We start from the raw sequence: 16,690 nt of genomic DNA, 5'->3' as shown, positions 1-16,690 counted from the left end.
AGTTGTGAGTGTGTGTTTTTGACCGTGTATGCATTCTAATAGCAGAACATTATCCAATTACAACGTTGTAACCGAGGATGTTGGATGCTCAGCCGACAGTTTAGGTAATATATTTATGACTATCTAATACGGTTTTTATGAAATTTTCATCATATGGTTGTGATTGTAATATCTCTCGTTCTGTACAGCAACCATCAGACAACTAGTGGGCACCATTCCTAAGCCACGCGTTGATGATACAGGGGTCGACAAGCCGTCAGGTCGGAAGGCTACACGCAAACGCAAGCACCTAGCTCCCGTGGTGGATCTGTGCGTGGAAAAGGCACAAAAACATATGGTGAAAAAGCCGCAAGGTGTGTATTACATATGTTTTAACACAATTTATTATTATTTTAATAAAATATTGACAATCAGGTTTGATAAAACTATCAGGAAAGAAGACGAAAACAGCTTTCAAGCTCCCGGAAAAGCCAGAAGGTGTGTATTTACATGGTTTTAACGCAATCGTTATTTTAATGAAATATTAAATTTTAACATCGTGTGATTTTGTTACAGGTAGAATCCCCGTAAACGTTGATCTCGACTTTGTCACCGATTGGACCAACGCGGATTACAAAGCGTGGGATGCTGTAGATTTTGCCAGATCAGACATCGCTACGCAAACAGAACCAAACCACATCGACCCACAGAGGTACCGGCGGTTTTCTAATCATTCTGAATGCTGTGTATGCCTTAAACAGGTATTAGATAACATTGTTAAGGTGTATGACTTGCAAGAAAAGTTGATTAGTACTGTGGGGATTATAGCCAAAGCTGTAGAACATACATCAGATCTGAAGCGTGTTGATTGGTCATCGTTATCAACGGTTTTGTTGCGTTTAAGTGGCATTTCACGTGTGTAAGTGGTGTTTTAAACCTTGTTGTCAACCATAATGGAGTCGTCTAAACGTCAATGTATTGGTGGTGATGCAGTGGACAATTTTAATAAAACACTACACGACATGTTAAACGTCGAGACATGGGGGGAAATTGAGATGTTTAATAATGTTTTACATCAAATTCAAAATGGTTGTGGTGCTGAATCTGATCCAGTATCCTTAGAAGGATCGTCGATAAGGCATGCTGTGATAGACGGGTATCATGTTACACATAAACCACGGTTCAATGGGGTGGTACTGCGTCGTGATATTAATTTCAGATCCGTTTCGAGCAGCGACATAACATCATATATTTCACACATCCACGATGTATTCAAAGACATCGTAAAATTCTCACACACACTGGCCGGACAGAGCGGTGTTTTCGACGTCGCACTGAGTGGCGATACCCTGGTTTCAGATGTTAATGCGATCCTTTCACCCGCGAATAACCATTCGTATGAAATTCTGATGGACGCCATCGAAAAAATAATCCAAAGCAATAAAAAAATCATGTGCGATGAGACACTACACCTGACTGTTTCAATCGCTAGAGGTCGTGATGGGGGCGCACGGCGTAAATTGCGTGATTTGGCTCATGATCAGATAATAAGCAAGAACAGGATGAATCTGTTCTGCCCCGTTAATGTCACAAACCAATTGTGCTTCGCGATATGCCTGGCAAATTTTGTAAACCCTGAGAAACCAACAGCTTATTTAGAAAAATTGGCTGCCACATTTCAGACACGGTGTGGACTACCTATTCACCATAAAGTCGGCTTTAATGATGTTCCAAAATTTGAGAGCTTATTGGACATCAAGATTGTGATCTTTTACAGATCAGACGTAGGGGTGTTGCAGAAATTTCAAACTAGCACTGTACCGCATACAAAAACAGCCTTTTTATACATACACGACAGCCATTACTACGGAATATTAAACCTCAAGGCGTTCATGGGGGTGCCGTATGTCTGTGAATTCTGCTATGCCGGTTACACTTCGTTCCGAGAGCATGGTTGCAAATACAGGTGTGATGTTTGTAACGACCCCGGATGCCCTTCAAGGGTCACAGGTTCGAGATATTGCTCGTCTTGTGGGAGGTTTTGCAAGTCTGATTATTGTTTTGACAAACATAAACAGCCGCGTCCTATGAAGAGCGATCCTGGCGTGGTGGCGTCAAATTGTGATCTTACAAAATTTTGTAAGAATTGTAACAGGCGTTACCACGTTAGTGTTAAAAAACCCAAACCACACACGTGTCCGACACCACACTGTGTTCATTGTCGTGAAGAACTGATTCCAGACGCTAAGCATGAATGCTTCATACAACCCATTAGATTGAAGGAGACAAACAACCACTACATTTTTTTTGATTTTGAAACACGTTTCGAGAACGGCAAACATCATGCAAATTTTGTTTGCGCAATTACATTTACAGGTGTGGAGTTCACGGCTGAGGGTGACGGGTGTGTGCGTGAATTTGTGAATTGGCTCCGTCGACCGAGGTTCAACGGTTTCACATTTTTAGCACACAACGCTGCAGGGTTTGATAATTTCATACTTTTGGAATATTACTCCAAAAACGGGATCAAACTAGATGTGACAATGACTGGATGCCGTCTGATATTCATGTATGATGCATGTTTTAAACAGCGTTTTATCGACAGCTATTCTTTTCTACCGATGAGTCTGGCAAAAACAACAGCTGCGTTAAATCTCACCACCACAGAAAAGGGTTATTTCCCACACAAGTTTAACACACGCTCAAACAGCCATTACATAGGCCCATACCCGGATAAGACCTTTTATGGATATGACAACATGTCCAATGCTGGCAGACGTGAATTTGATGACTGGTACAACGAATCAGCGTGCGGTGTTTTTGATTTTCAGAAGGAACTCCGTTTCTACGGTCGAAACGACGTCGTGCTGTTAAGAGAGGCGTGTCTGAAATACCGTGACGAGTTCATAGAATGCACGGGTCTAGACCCTTTTGGTCAAACCACGTTGGCGTCGTGCTGCATGGCTGTATACAAAACACACTACCTACCGCGTGATACACTCGCTCTTACACATAACAACGCGTACACAAGCCAAAACAAGGCATTTTCAGACATTAGCATCGAATGGCTGGAATATGTCAAAACAACCAGGCATGTGCACATCCAACACGCTCTGACAGAGGGTGAGGTTGTGGTTGGGAAATACTGTCTTGACGGCTATTATGAAAAAAATGGTCGTAAATACGGTTTAGAATTTAATGGGTGTATGCATCACGGACATGATTGTAAATACACACCCACCCAGACTCATCCTTTGTCAAGGCTCCCGTACAGTGTTTTAAGAAGGCAATTTGATGATAAGATTGAAACCCTCACCAAGGTGTACGGCTTAAAAGTCGAAGTTATGTGGGAGTGCCAGTGGCGTCGTTTAAAACAGGTCGAACCATCAGTCATAGAGTTCATGTCGACATATGCACACCCCAGTCGTCTAAAGCCGAGAGACAGCCTCTTTGGCGGTCGAACGAATGCGTACAAACTCTATCACAAAACATCGGACGGTGAAAAAATTCGTTACTTTGATTTCACCAGTCTCTACCCGTTTTGTCAATCATCAAAGGAATATCCGATCGGCCACCCACAGATCATTTTGAAAGACTTTGATAGTCTCGAAAATTACTATGGGTTGGTTAAAGCAACGGTGTACCCGCCACGTGGTCTCTTACACCCTGTGTTGCCATACCGATGCGGCGGCAAACTAATGTTCCCGCTTTGTAGAACATGTTGTCATCTTGAGAATCAAGCGTCACCATGTACTCATACTGACGGCGAGAGATCTCTTTCGGGTTGTTGGGTCAGCATTGAATTGATGAAAGCTGTACAGATGGGCTATGTTTTGGCAGAGATTCATGAAGTGTGGCATTTTGAACAAAGATCAGAAACGTTGTTTGCAGATTATGTGAAAACGTTTCTACAATACAAGCAGGAAGCCAGTGGGTACCCGCCGGGGGTTGTGACGGATGTTGAAAAGCATGCATACATTGAAGATTATTTTCAAAAACAGGGTATCCGTCTGAATCCTGAAAAAATCTGTTCAAACCCTGCAAGGAGAAATATTAACAAACTCCTATTGAACTCACTTTGGGGCCGATTTTCAATGCGGGAAAACCTTCCATACACAGAGTTGTTGAAAGATCCTGACGACTTTTCGCGATACATTTTTGGGGGCGGTCGTGAAATCACACATTTTGCATTTGTCTCGGACGAAGTGGCATTGGTTCAGTGGCGTTATGCAGACGGTTATGGCGCTCAAATGCGTGACATTAATGTGTTTCTTGGAGCGTTTACAACGGCTCATGCACGCCTAGAATTATATTCTGTGATGGAGAAATTGGGTGATCGGCTGCTGTACAGCGACACAGACAGTCTAATCTTTGTCTCAAAAGATGGTGACTGGGAGCCACCCCTAGGTCCATATCTGGGCGATCTTACTGACGAGGTAGGCCCCGGGGATTACATTACAGAATTTTGTTCAGGCGGTCCGAAAACATATGGTTACATCACCGCTAACGGTAAGACATCCATGAAGGCCAAGGGTATCACTCTCAATGCTGAAAATTCAAAAGCTGTAAATCTACGCTCTCTGGTTGATTTGGTTAACAGCTATGTAATAGATGGAGACCGGTCGCAACATGTTTTAACACGCACAAACACAATTACCAGGAATAAAAGACACCTCACATTACATAACAAATCAGATGTCAAAAGGTTCAAAGTTGTGTACAACAAACGAGTCCTGCTCCCAGACTTTACGACGCTCCCCTATGGGTATTGACACAAGATGACTTTGAGAGATGTCACAGGTAAATATGTAAATAAAACATTTTTTTTTTTTTTTTTTTTATGTCTGTAACATCTGTATATATGTACAGTTTTCTATTATTTGTATCTGTGTGATTTTCAACATGTTTGTAACATATTGTATATATGGATGTTTGCATTATTTGCATATGTGTGATTTTTTCAATATGTCTGTGACATTTGTATGTTTATATTTGTATTTTTATGCTATTATATGCATGTGTGTTATTTTCTACAATAAAAATTTATGTGTGTCATCTCAGGATTCGATCTCAGATTGCAACATCCGTTCTCGTGTATAGTAAGCGGACCATCAAACTCTGGAAAGACGTTTTTTGTGAAAGCGTTAATAGCCGATGCCGACCGCTTAATATCTACAACGATTGAAAACATTGTCTACATTTACGACTGCTGGCAACCTCTTTATGACGAGTTGTTAAAAATTAGGAATATTAATTTTATACAAGGTATTCCTGACACACTATCGGACGACCAACTCTTGCCGCCGACCAAACCATCGCTATTAATTATCGATGACTTAATGGATGTTGCGAGTGGCAATAAGCAGGTTGAAAAAGTGTTTACACAATACGTGCATCATAGAAATCTCAGCGCTATCTACATGGTTCAGAATTTGTTTTTTCAGGGGAAATCCAGCAGAACAATCAGTTTAAACACAAATTACCTAATACTTTTCAAAAACCCAAGAGACAATACACAGATTGCTGTATTAGCGAGACAGATGTATCCGGGTAATACCAAATTCTTCCTTGAATGTTTTAAAAACGCTACTGAAAAACCCTTTGGCTACCTCATGATTGATTATAAATCTAGAACACCTGACACACTTCGTCTCAGAACGGATCTGCTTTCAGAGTATCCGGTGGTCTATGTTCAGAAAAAAAGAGTTTAGACGCTGATATGTCTAATCGTCTTTATAGAAATCTGCCGCTTCTAAAACTCTTACTTAAGGCTAAGCCGATACAGAGACGTCTCATTTTACAAGAATCTTCGAATGAGTTGATTCTAACCTTATGCGAAGTGGCTTTGAATGTGCTCAGCGGTACAATACCATTGACAAAGTCACAATATAAAAAGTTGGAAAAAAAGAAAAAAAGCTATAAAATTCATAGCCGATAAAAAAATTGGTGTGTTAAGAAAGAAATATGTGATCAATCAAGAGGGCGGGTTCCTTTTACCTCTGTTAAGCGTCGCAGTTCCCTTTATAAGCAGTTTAATAGCGTCAAGACAGGGGGGCTAATGGAACACGCTGAAAGGATGTATTTGGTACCCCAGCGACAGCTGGACAGGTTAAAATACGATGGTGCACCTATACCTCTGAGACAACGCGCGGAAAATGATTTGGATGCATCGATAAAAAGTGTTTTGGACAGAACTGATTTGGGGGATTATGAAAAAGCCAAATTATACTCGACACTCTTGCAGAGGTATATATCGGTGGTTAAGCAGGGTGATCATGAGACTAAATCGATAACGCTTAACCTACCACAGGCATCTGAAAATGTACAGACATCACCCACAGAAGCAACGACCGTTGATGACGACGCTACGGTTAAAGAGGTTTTACAAAATGTACCGCAGAGAAGTAAAAGGAATGTCCGGTATATATTAGAAAAAATGATGAAATCACAGGGGGTTGCTGCATGGGGTAAAGATGGCGAATTTGTTTTCAACGGTACGATCATTCCAGGATCTCACATTTTCGATTTGGTTAAGAACGTTACCACGTCTCAATCTATGAATCCTCATAGGAGACCCGAGGGGTGGCGTGAATTCTGAGTGCTATAGCAATGTTGAACATACCTCTTTCTACGGTTCCAAACAGACGTGTTAAAGATGAGGTCAATTCATTTAAAAACATTAACAAGACTTTTACCACCCGTGTTGATGATGGTGATTCAGAACCACCCGTGTTTTCATCGCCACGTTTAGATACAAGCGCATGGTTACATTTTTAAAAAGTGTATACAGTCTTGTTTAAAACGTGTTTGAACATGCGATGACAATAAACAAACTTGATGATACATATATTTGTTTTTCGACTCATTTATTTAGAATAAGATTTTTTCATAAACACCTCACCAGATTGTATACATTGAGAGTTTTTAAACATATCACAATTATAGACATGCGGGTGTAGTTTTTTCACAAATAGCGAGACCTTTTTATCATTTTTAGTCAAGTCATTGGAATATTTAGATAAAACATCTTCATAGCTCAAACCCTTTGACATGTGGTAGAGAAAGAATACACAGTGTTCGCCGCACGTAACCGATGATAAATCCTGAACCTGTTTATTTGAAAATTGTACATTGTAACATGTAGTTTTTAGAAATTTATAAACGGTTGACGGAAACATCTTGCTGTCTGGTCTGTTTCCAAAACTGTCAAAAAAACAACCGACGCGGTCTTCAGTTATGTACACAGCTAACCAGTGTTCACCCGGTTGGTCCGAACTGTGTGTGTTAATTATCACAGATGCTGGTAATGTTGCCACAGGTCTTTTGGGTAATTGGTCGGACGGCAGTACGCCTAAAAAACACGTGTTTGTGGAGATTTTGTCCATAATATTTAATAGTTGTACGGTGTTCATTAATTCAGTAGTGGTCCACAAGAATCTGCCTGCGATTGGACACTTCAATCATGCTATCAAATATAGCGTAAACTATTAAATTGATAGTGTTTCGAAGCGGTTGTCTAAAACGCATTTCCAATCTGATGTTCCCTGATCTAATTAACGACATGTGTTGGCTGCATTCTTCGTCCGGCGTGAGGTTAAAAGCGTAGAGTGTGTAACCGTTCAAGAAATCCTCTCTGTCGATAGACAACGCCCGATTTTTTAGATGTCTGCCGGTTGATAACGCCAACTGATAAAACTCTCTTATAGCAGAACCTTCTATGTACTGTGGTTGAAACGGCTTGGCAGGGAATTGCTGTCCGTCCACATACACTGCTAGGAATTCTAAATCATAATGTTTGAATGCAAAAGGGTTTTTAGCATAAGATCCTGAAAATGCGTCATTATCAACCATCCCAATCACAATGGCTTTTGGTAGTGTCCCCAAAAACAGGTTTTCCTGATTAGCGACGCGTGTTCCGGCGGGCACTGAGAAATTTTTTAAGTATACCCTGTCGATAGGGTATTTAGCTGTTGCTGTGAGTAATGCCTGCGCGTGTCCCAACCTGACAGCGGGTGACACTGAAACCTTTTTAACAAACATGGACGCTGCCAGTATGTTAATTTTATAACCCAAATTGTCACTGCGCATTAAGCAAAATTCATCTTTAGCACGTGTTAATCGAATTTTTATATCAACGCCGTTCAACATGAGTTTTTCTTGAAAAAAGATATCGCTGTGTATGGGAGATAATAATTCAACAACGCTACTAGCATTAGTGAATGCGGCCCTCTTGTTCAACCCCCGGTTTGCTCCAGCCGGATCCGCAGTATCCATATGACCCGCAGTATCCTTGTAAAATAGGCCCGCTGAGAAAAGCGTTTCTAACGCATGACGGTCATAATTTATCAAACATTCAACAATACTTCTGTACGGGTAAGTATTTGAACTCTGTGAGATCAGCCGATCCCCCAGGGATACGTCGACCTGTGAAAATATTGTAGCTCCGGGGTAATTAACCAAGCCGACTGGTGCCCCCTCATCTACATCGGTGCCGTCCGGTTTAGTGATCTTGAGTCTTGTGTATAAAAGTGTATTGTTTAAATCAATATAGTCTTCACCGTTTCCAGCTATGAAAAACTCCAGGGGTGCCGAGTCAGTCAGTGCCGAGATAGGCGGCACTTCGATGTATGTACTTTTTTCTATAGACAACTGCGTCATGGGGACTGTAAACAAATCCAACTCTGACTTTACGCATTCATCGGACATCCCGTGTATTAACGCCATGACTAAAAGATGTTTTTTAAATTTCTTTTAGTCCGATACTCATGCATGCGTTGTTTACCCCTCGAGTTTCTTTTAGACACTGAGTTTTGTTTCTTCTTTACATTGCTTTTCTTGCCATGTGTGATTCGTTTTACACCCGGCGGTTTGTGTTCATATCGCCTGTTCATTACCATCATACCTGAACCATCTTGTCCAACATCATTTTGTCTAGGTCTCATGACATTCGTTACTACATCGGTAACAATGTTCTTTGCCGCCGATTTTAGATGGGGTTTTGCTATAGCGAAACCTTTTTTCAATAGCGGTAGTGCCATTCGGAAAAGACCTCGGAAAATACCGCCAAGCCCTGCGCCGTACATGGAAGGGGCGCCATAAAAACCTGGAATCCCACCCCCAGCTTGGTTTTGATAATACGTCACATAACGATGAGGGTCTATCGTGTACGGATTAAAAGCCTTCATAGTTTCTCAAATTCTTTGAGATTGCTTCGTGGGTCTGAAGTGTAGTTTTGTAACCACCTTGCCGTACTTAAATGGTATGACACAATTCTGATCTGATTTCACTTCTACAGCTATATCGCTGATGTGTGATTTCGAAACACGTACGTAGTGCGCTCTGTCATACTTGACTGTGACAAACTCTTTGTTTTTCCCGGTTATATGTACACATCGTAGAAGGGGTACAAAATAGTCACCCACCGCCTGATATTCTATAAAGTCTGTATAGACAAAAAGGCTATATTCGCCACCATACAGGTCGGCCGGATATGATGCATATGCTCGACTCAACGGATCCACAGTAATGCTTGCGTCAAAAAATTCGTTATTCTTAAATCCTAAAATAATCCTAAGCTTGCCTGATATCGCTATGGTGACAGGTTTGTTCGAATAGACATAAACCTTATTAATAAGGTCATCATAACCAAATGTAACGCCGTGTACCCTGGTATAGCCGCTTATCTCTTTGACTATGTCTGTAATGCTTGTGTAATAACCTACGCGTATTGTAACATCCAATCTCTCCCCTGTTATATTATTAGTCAAAAAGATGATTTTGTCATCCTCTCCAAAAGTCGGCCATGATCGCGGGTACTGGAATTCAATCAGCGCTACTTCCCAATCGCCCTTTAAAATAATAGGTTTCGCGAGTTTGGTCCTATACTTTGATATGGTATTATCAGGATATACGCTCTGTGAGGCATTACACGGCAGGGTTACATAAAAGCCTTCGTCCCCCATGGCGTTGTTTTATCGTGAATGAAAGACTGATTCTGGAACAAACTATTTAAACATCTACTACGTCTTTTTCATCAACCCAAGAGTTAAATTTTTCAGGCCACCCCAACCACTTCACAAAGACCATGCGTCTTTTCCCCATGTTCTTCCTTTCCAAAATTTTCTCAACTTTAAACGGTTTATTACTGATTAGTCTGATCTTTTGCAATTCTTCTTCATAAAAGGTACCGTCTATTATATCGCCGTCATAATCTACCAATTTGTAGACCGGTGGATTACGCGGGATACATGCTGATATAGTAAAGAATTCATCTGTGAAGTTTTGTTCATATCCTTTTGTGAATGCACCTCTTGCTTTAGAAATTCTTACAACGTCGCCTGTTTTGTAATTGAACGTAACATTTTTCTGCTTCGCATCGTTCACACCGTACAATGACTGAAACACTCGTGCTTCATTTGTAGAGCAGACCTGTGCAGGTTTCATTTTAATGCTACGATGGTAGCTTGCATTGTATGATTTTATTAAATCAGGAAGTACGTCTATATACCTTTTAGAATTGACCGATGTCAGATATCGCCACATTCTACCCTTAATAGTCCTGTTAAAACGTTCGATAACGCTTGCCTTTAATTCGCTACCTGTGGCAAAATGGGTGATGCTGTGTTTTCTCATTAGATTTTGAAATCCTTTGTTGAAAAACTCCTTTCCTCGATCGGTCTGTAATTTTTGAGGTACTCGTCCTTCCTTTAGAATAGTTTCAAATGCTCTAGTCACCTCAGCTCCGGTCTTGTTTTTTAAAATACGACCCCACGCATGTTTACTAAAAACATCTATACACGTTAACATGAATTTATAACCATCGTTTTCCTTTGAATACATAGACATGTCAACAAGATCTGCTTGGAATTGTTTGTCTATACCATACACCACGACTCTATTCCGCTTGTATTTTAAACGCGCTGGTTTGTGTAACGTGTATGCATCCTCCCCTGATAACCAGTCAGAAACCGTCTTATTAGACAACCTGACCCCTGTATTTTTAAACACGGCATCTTTTAACCTTGTTTTACCACCGAAGGAGCCCTCGCTGTCTGGCGTATAGTAGTATTTTTTTAAAAGGTCAGTCATGATGGTTGCTTCGTGAAATAATGACACATTCTATTTTGGCCACACATTATTTATTTTCAAATTATGCGTTGTCGAGGTAATGTAAAAATTTCACACATACGTCTAAATCACTCTCAATAAGGTATAAACATTCATCATGACATTTTCAGATTTAACAAATCTTTTGACAGACTGAAACCCATGTTTACAGAACAGTCTTCTCACCCCAGCTCTTTAGCGCTTCATAAATTACATCAGCACTTTGTGAGTCAGCAAGTCTCTCAGTCATCTGATCCAGCCTCTGGAAAAAGAAAGGTTCATCTTCTAATTCGTAGGCCAGCGCCCCCACAGCACCGTTGATTTTCTGAGGATGTACGTAGAGGCCGCACGCTGTTAGAACGTTTGTGATGAGGTGGTGCGTCTCAGGCTGGAAAAGTCTCTGCTTTATCTTGTCCATGTTGGTAATGTAGAAATATCCCTCCGGCTCATAGAGACACGGGTGTTGGGTCTGACTCGGATGGTCCACCATGCATCCATAACAGGTTTCCCGCAGCAGTCGTACGATAATGTTTTGAAGGATTCTGCACACGCAAAACTTTATGGTTTTAAAAGCTTTTAGTGTGGAACTAGTCAATTCGTCGCCATCCCATGGGTTTGAGACATCGCCCACATGTGTCGCAGCCGGTGGTGGCTTCTCATCAGAGGTTTGCAACGACGGGTTGTCTACCAATGGTCCAGGCATGTATGTCAAATTCTGCAACCCCAGACTGTCACCCAGTTTGTCGATCCAACAACAGTCTTCAACAGCATCAGATGCACCATTCAGTCTAACAGCCATGACTTGACAGAACCTGTGATCACCCAGATTGTGTTAGGGGTCTGAGGTCCTGTTCTGCTTTTTAATGGTTAGCCGGTGTGGGGGGTGGTTCAGGGTGTGACGTGGCATTGTCACACTCCGCCTCCCCATGAAAAAGACACACCCTGATTTCGTTGTATCCGGCCAAAATCTCGCTCCATTTAAACAATCTGTCAATCTTCTTGAAGACGTTGTGGAGTATGGCCACATCACACCACGGGTACATCACTTTCACATCCTTTGGCGATCCATACACACGGCGTTCACAGTCAGGCACCACACGACTGACATTCTTACCACTACACACGTAAATGTAAGACTCTGATTTCTGCTCTTGACATCCACCACACATGTAGTAGTGGTTTTGATCCGTAGCACCGGTCCACGATATGTAGAAAGGCCCCGTATTTACATCTTCAATCTTTTTCCACCCGTTATTCTTGAACAAACACCAGTCTTCAGCATAAAACGACACACACAATTGGTCGTCCGGTGTATACTCCTGGTCCGTGTCCACCGAGTACAGTCTCACATGACGCTCCTTCTTGTCAAAAATATAACCGCCGACACGTCCATCGGATAACATCCATTCGTATTCTTCACAGCCACCAGGGTTCTGAAGAAAACTCACCAAGGATCGTGGCCTTCTCCTTTTTGGCGCAAATGGTGTATCACAAACTATCCTGTTTGTAACAGGCGTAGGCGTAATACGTCTCTTCATAGCTGCACCAAGTGGGCTCCCCATTGTAACAGAATCTGTTGTACTCTGTTCAGAGACATCCTACGCCTCTTTTATTACCCTATGCAACCGTGGTAAACACACACACACACACAACACATTAGCCATATGTATGGGTTGGGTTAGAGAAGGGTCAGGGAGAAGGGAAGGAGGTCATAAATTACGCGCAGGGTCCGATGGAGAAGGCAGAAAAGGGAGAAGGCCATAAATTACGCGCACAGTGTCCACTGTCCAGTGGAGAAGGGGAGAATGTAGAAGGGTAGATGGTCATAAATAACGCGCTTTTTCCTCATACAGAAATGCCATCAATCATTTTTGACATAAAGTATATAATTATTACTACTGTCGTGATTGGCTGAGAGCAACCTCTGAAGCTTCTCAGTTGGGTCTTTGAGAGCCTGTATTGGCCCCAAGAGACATAAAATAGTACCAAGAGATAAACTGTCACCTGGTGACAACAGTTCGGTGGAGGTTGCTGGTTTGGTGATGCCCTGTTTTCTGATATATACCTGAGACAAGTTCACCATGTGCTGGTGAGTCTTCAAAGCATAAGCATTCTTACCTGGGATTGTTTAGGGAGGTGCTCTGCACAAAAAAACATGTATTTCTTTGTGCTTTATTGTGTTTATATATAATATAATATAGTATAGTATAAGGTATCCAAGGTGCCACTGAGGTCCCGTCCCCACACACTGCTCCCCGGGCGCCTATCATGGCTGCCCACTGCTCACCAAGGGTGATGGTTAAAGTCAGGGGACACATTTCATAGTGTCACCGTGTGAGGTGCTTGCTGTGTATCACAATGACAGAAAACATTTCCACTTTAACATTTTTTTTTTTAACCGGAATGCTCATTCTGCTCGATTGCAACATCGAAGCATCTGCAAACGCAAACGCCCACGTTGCAGGTAAACTTCTCCGAAATGGGAGTTTTGCTGACAGCAGTTTCCATTTGGACAAAGTGAAGGACTCTGTTTCCATGGTAACCATACTGGGCGACCATACTACACGCTTTAGCTAGAACTATCCTCAGCTCACTGGGCCAAGGGAAACCATGGACGCTGTGATGCTTTTTTCACTTGGTTATTCTGGGTTATATATTGCGTCATCCAAATTTAAAACATCTCCATTCTCGTCTCCAATGGAGAATGTTTTAAATTTGGACGAGCAAATACACACATATATATATATATATATATATATAGTGCCATTGCTATGAAAACTACACCATGGTCCTACATGCCTTTGTTTTGCGTTCCTGTCTCTCCATGGCTATACCCGTGGGGGTCTAATAAAATTACAGGTCCCCCGGGCTCATGCAGAATGTCACTTTTAATGCTTCGGCTCTGGCCACCTGCCATTTGCACTGGAGCTGATCTTTTAATGGAAAGATAATTATTGAGGTGGGTCAGTCCTTCAACAAGCACAGACGATTTGTAACTTTTCTATCATCGTAACACCCTTCTGAACTTGGAATGGTGCACTGTTTGCTATAGAGTTAATCTGATCAATATTGAACGATGGAGATAAAATATGGGGCAGTGCTGTAAACGAAGCCCTGACTCGCTCTGCTACTTTCTGGTCTACAGTAACATAAACGGCAGGACATGGTGTAACGGAAAATCTCACAAGGTCCGAGTAGCCAACGCGAAGAGCAAAGCATGCTGGCTGTCCAACGCCTTCCAGTGTGGCTAAGTAGCCAGGCCACGCCCCCCCCCCTGCCTGAATGGCTGATGGTAGGGCTGAACCATATATCGAAATCGAACCGAAATCGCGGTTTTGCAATTACAGACTCTGCTCCATCGGTTAATTGGGGGGGGGTTGATGTGGCACGACGCATTCGCAGACATGCTGAGAGTGAGGCAGCTGCAGCGACGCCGCGCTGGGTAGAACGAGACCGGCGAATAGCGAATGCAGCCGAATGGGTGGTGTTTAAAGTATATGAAAGTGTTTCTAGAAAATGGCCCAGGTGCTCCGAGCCAGAAGCCAGTGGGTCCTGCCTTCTCGCATTTGTGATAGTCACGGGTTCCGTGTGACAAATGCACGTCGCCTTAGTCACGGATTTGTCATCGAAGGGAGGCGGGGAAAAGTGAGATCGAAGTCGCATTTATTTTCTGTCCCTTAAAGGTCAGCGAGGGAAGAAGGGAGAAAAGCTGGGGATTTTGTGAAGAGAAAGAACGGCACCATTTCTCACATCTACCACAAAACCACCATCAGCTCTATACACTGTTGTAAATCATATTTTAACACTGTCAATGCACTGATCTACATGACCAGCCGACTGCCTCAGTCAATAAAAGTAAAACTAATTACATGATTATGATTGTCTTTTTATGAAGTGATTGTCATTGTGAAACACTGCAGCACAGCACACGGTGACACAGTGAAATGTGACCTCTGTATTTAACCATCATTTACATTACATTTACAGCATTTATCAGACGCCCTTACCCAGAGCGACTTACAATCAGTATTTACAGGGACAGTCCCCCCCTGGAGCAACTCAGGGTTAAGTGTCTTGCTCAGGGACACAATGGTAGTAAGTGGGATTCGAACCCGGGTCTTCTGGTTCATAGTACACAGACCTCTTGAAGCTCATCGAGAGAATGTACAAAGCAGTAACCAGAGCAAAGAAACTAGAATATAAAACATGTTTTCAGTTATTTCACCTTTTTTGTTAAGTACATAACTCCACATGTGTTCATTCATAGTTTTGATGCCTTCAGTTAGAATCTACCAACGTAAATGGTCATGAAAATAAAGAAAACACATTGAATGAGAAGGTGGGTCCAAACCTTTGGCCTGTACTGTATATTCTTGACCGAGTAAAAGAGCTGTTTGCATGCGCACATTTGAATAATGTGCCGAGCTTTCTGGCTGGAATAAGAGCATTTTATTTGTACAAGCTGGTAGCCGAAAGTCAACAGTACAACACGGCCATTTACAACACGGCTAACCGCCCATCTACACTAAACTCTGTTTAACCCCCATGTAACGCACACCTCAACATGCAACATTCAACTAGTTACATCCGACGCACTCATTTCCTTTTCTTTCTTAGTTTAGCGAGCCTTTCCCCTGAAATGGAGGCTGATAAGCAACACGGTTCCCACTTAAAATGAAAAGTGACATTTTTTTATGTTTGCATCTGGTGCTGGCCGGACCCTTCTCACAAATTTTGAATGTCAAATGTGCCACTGAGCTTAAAAGAGCCCCTGTTCTAAAGCCACAAAAAGGGACTACAGGCATTCATTTCAATCCGATACTTTTTTTTTTGGTTCTAATGCAGTTTTAATTGCATGGAAACATCCGCATTAGTGAGTTAAGTCCACTGCAATTATTGCACAACGAGTCCCCATGAAAGCTACAGAGAGGATGGGGTTAACTCAGCAGGACGCAGAATGATTCATCTCAGCATTCGAACGCATCAACAAGTCCCCAACGTGGGGGATTCTGCTCATTAACTACCAACTGGGAGAGTTTTATTTTCGCCTTTCCTCTCTAAAGCCAGTTCCATCCCGGCAGGGAGAGAGAGAGAGTGAGAGAGGCTGAATGGGACTGTTCACACAGTGAGGAGGGCGGGTAATTGCATCGATTCTTACCTTAAAGTACAAGAGATGCTGCAGAGTCACACAAAGGGTGGGCAACAAAGGACAACGGCAGCAGAGCAAACAGTGAGCAGAGGTATTTTTACAGTGTGTGAGGAAGGCGTCCAACCAGGCAACAAGGTGTGGAGTGCATGTTGACGCTGCAATGCCTTCAAAAGCATGCAGGTTTGGCGTAACGTACAGAAATGAGAGCTTTCAGAAGGCACAGAATACTGGTGGGGCTCTGGCCAACAATATTAAAAACATGCTAAGCATAAGGAAGCATATATGTGATGCATATACAAATAATTCCACATAAAATCCACATAATTCTGCATAAAACTAAAAAGGATTGAATCGAGCAAAGAGGTACCTATTGGAGATAATGGTCAGATGTCTTCTACTGGTTTGTTCAACGTTTCCCCTGCAATTGCGTAATCTTCATTTATTCTGCCCCAGTGA

At 42.2% G+C, this 16,690-nt stretch overlaps 1 long non-coding RNA gene across 1 annotated transcript; it reads left to right on the top strand.

The window, feature by feature from the left end:
• Positions 1-53: 53 nt before the first annotated feature.
• LOC114789104 (uncharacterized) lies at positions 54-1,541 on the top strand. The gene is made up of 4 exons (XR_003749616.1): positions 54-104; positions 189-353; positions 433-477; positions 556-1,541. It is a non-coding gene; the product is annotated as an uncharacterized LOC114789104 (long non-coding RNA).
• The last annotated feature ends 15,149 nt before the right edge of the window (positions 1,542-16,690 follow it).

This window comes from Denticeps clupeoides, chromosome 4 (genome assembly GCF_900700375.1).
Source record: "Denticeps clupeoides chromosome 4, fDenClu1.1, whole genome shotgun sequence".
Classification (NCBI taxonomy): Eukaryota; Metazoa; Chordata; class Actinopteri; order Clupeiformes; family Denticipitidae; genus Denticeps; species Denticeps clupeoides.
The sequence above is the reverse complement of the archived record's forward strand: the minus strand, read 5'-3'. Positions and strand labels throughout refer to the sequence as shown.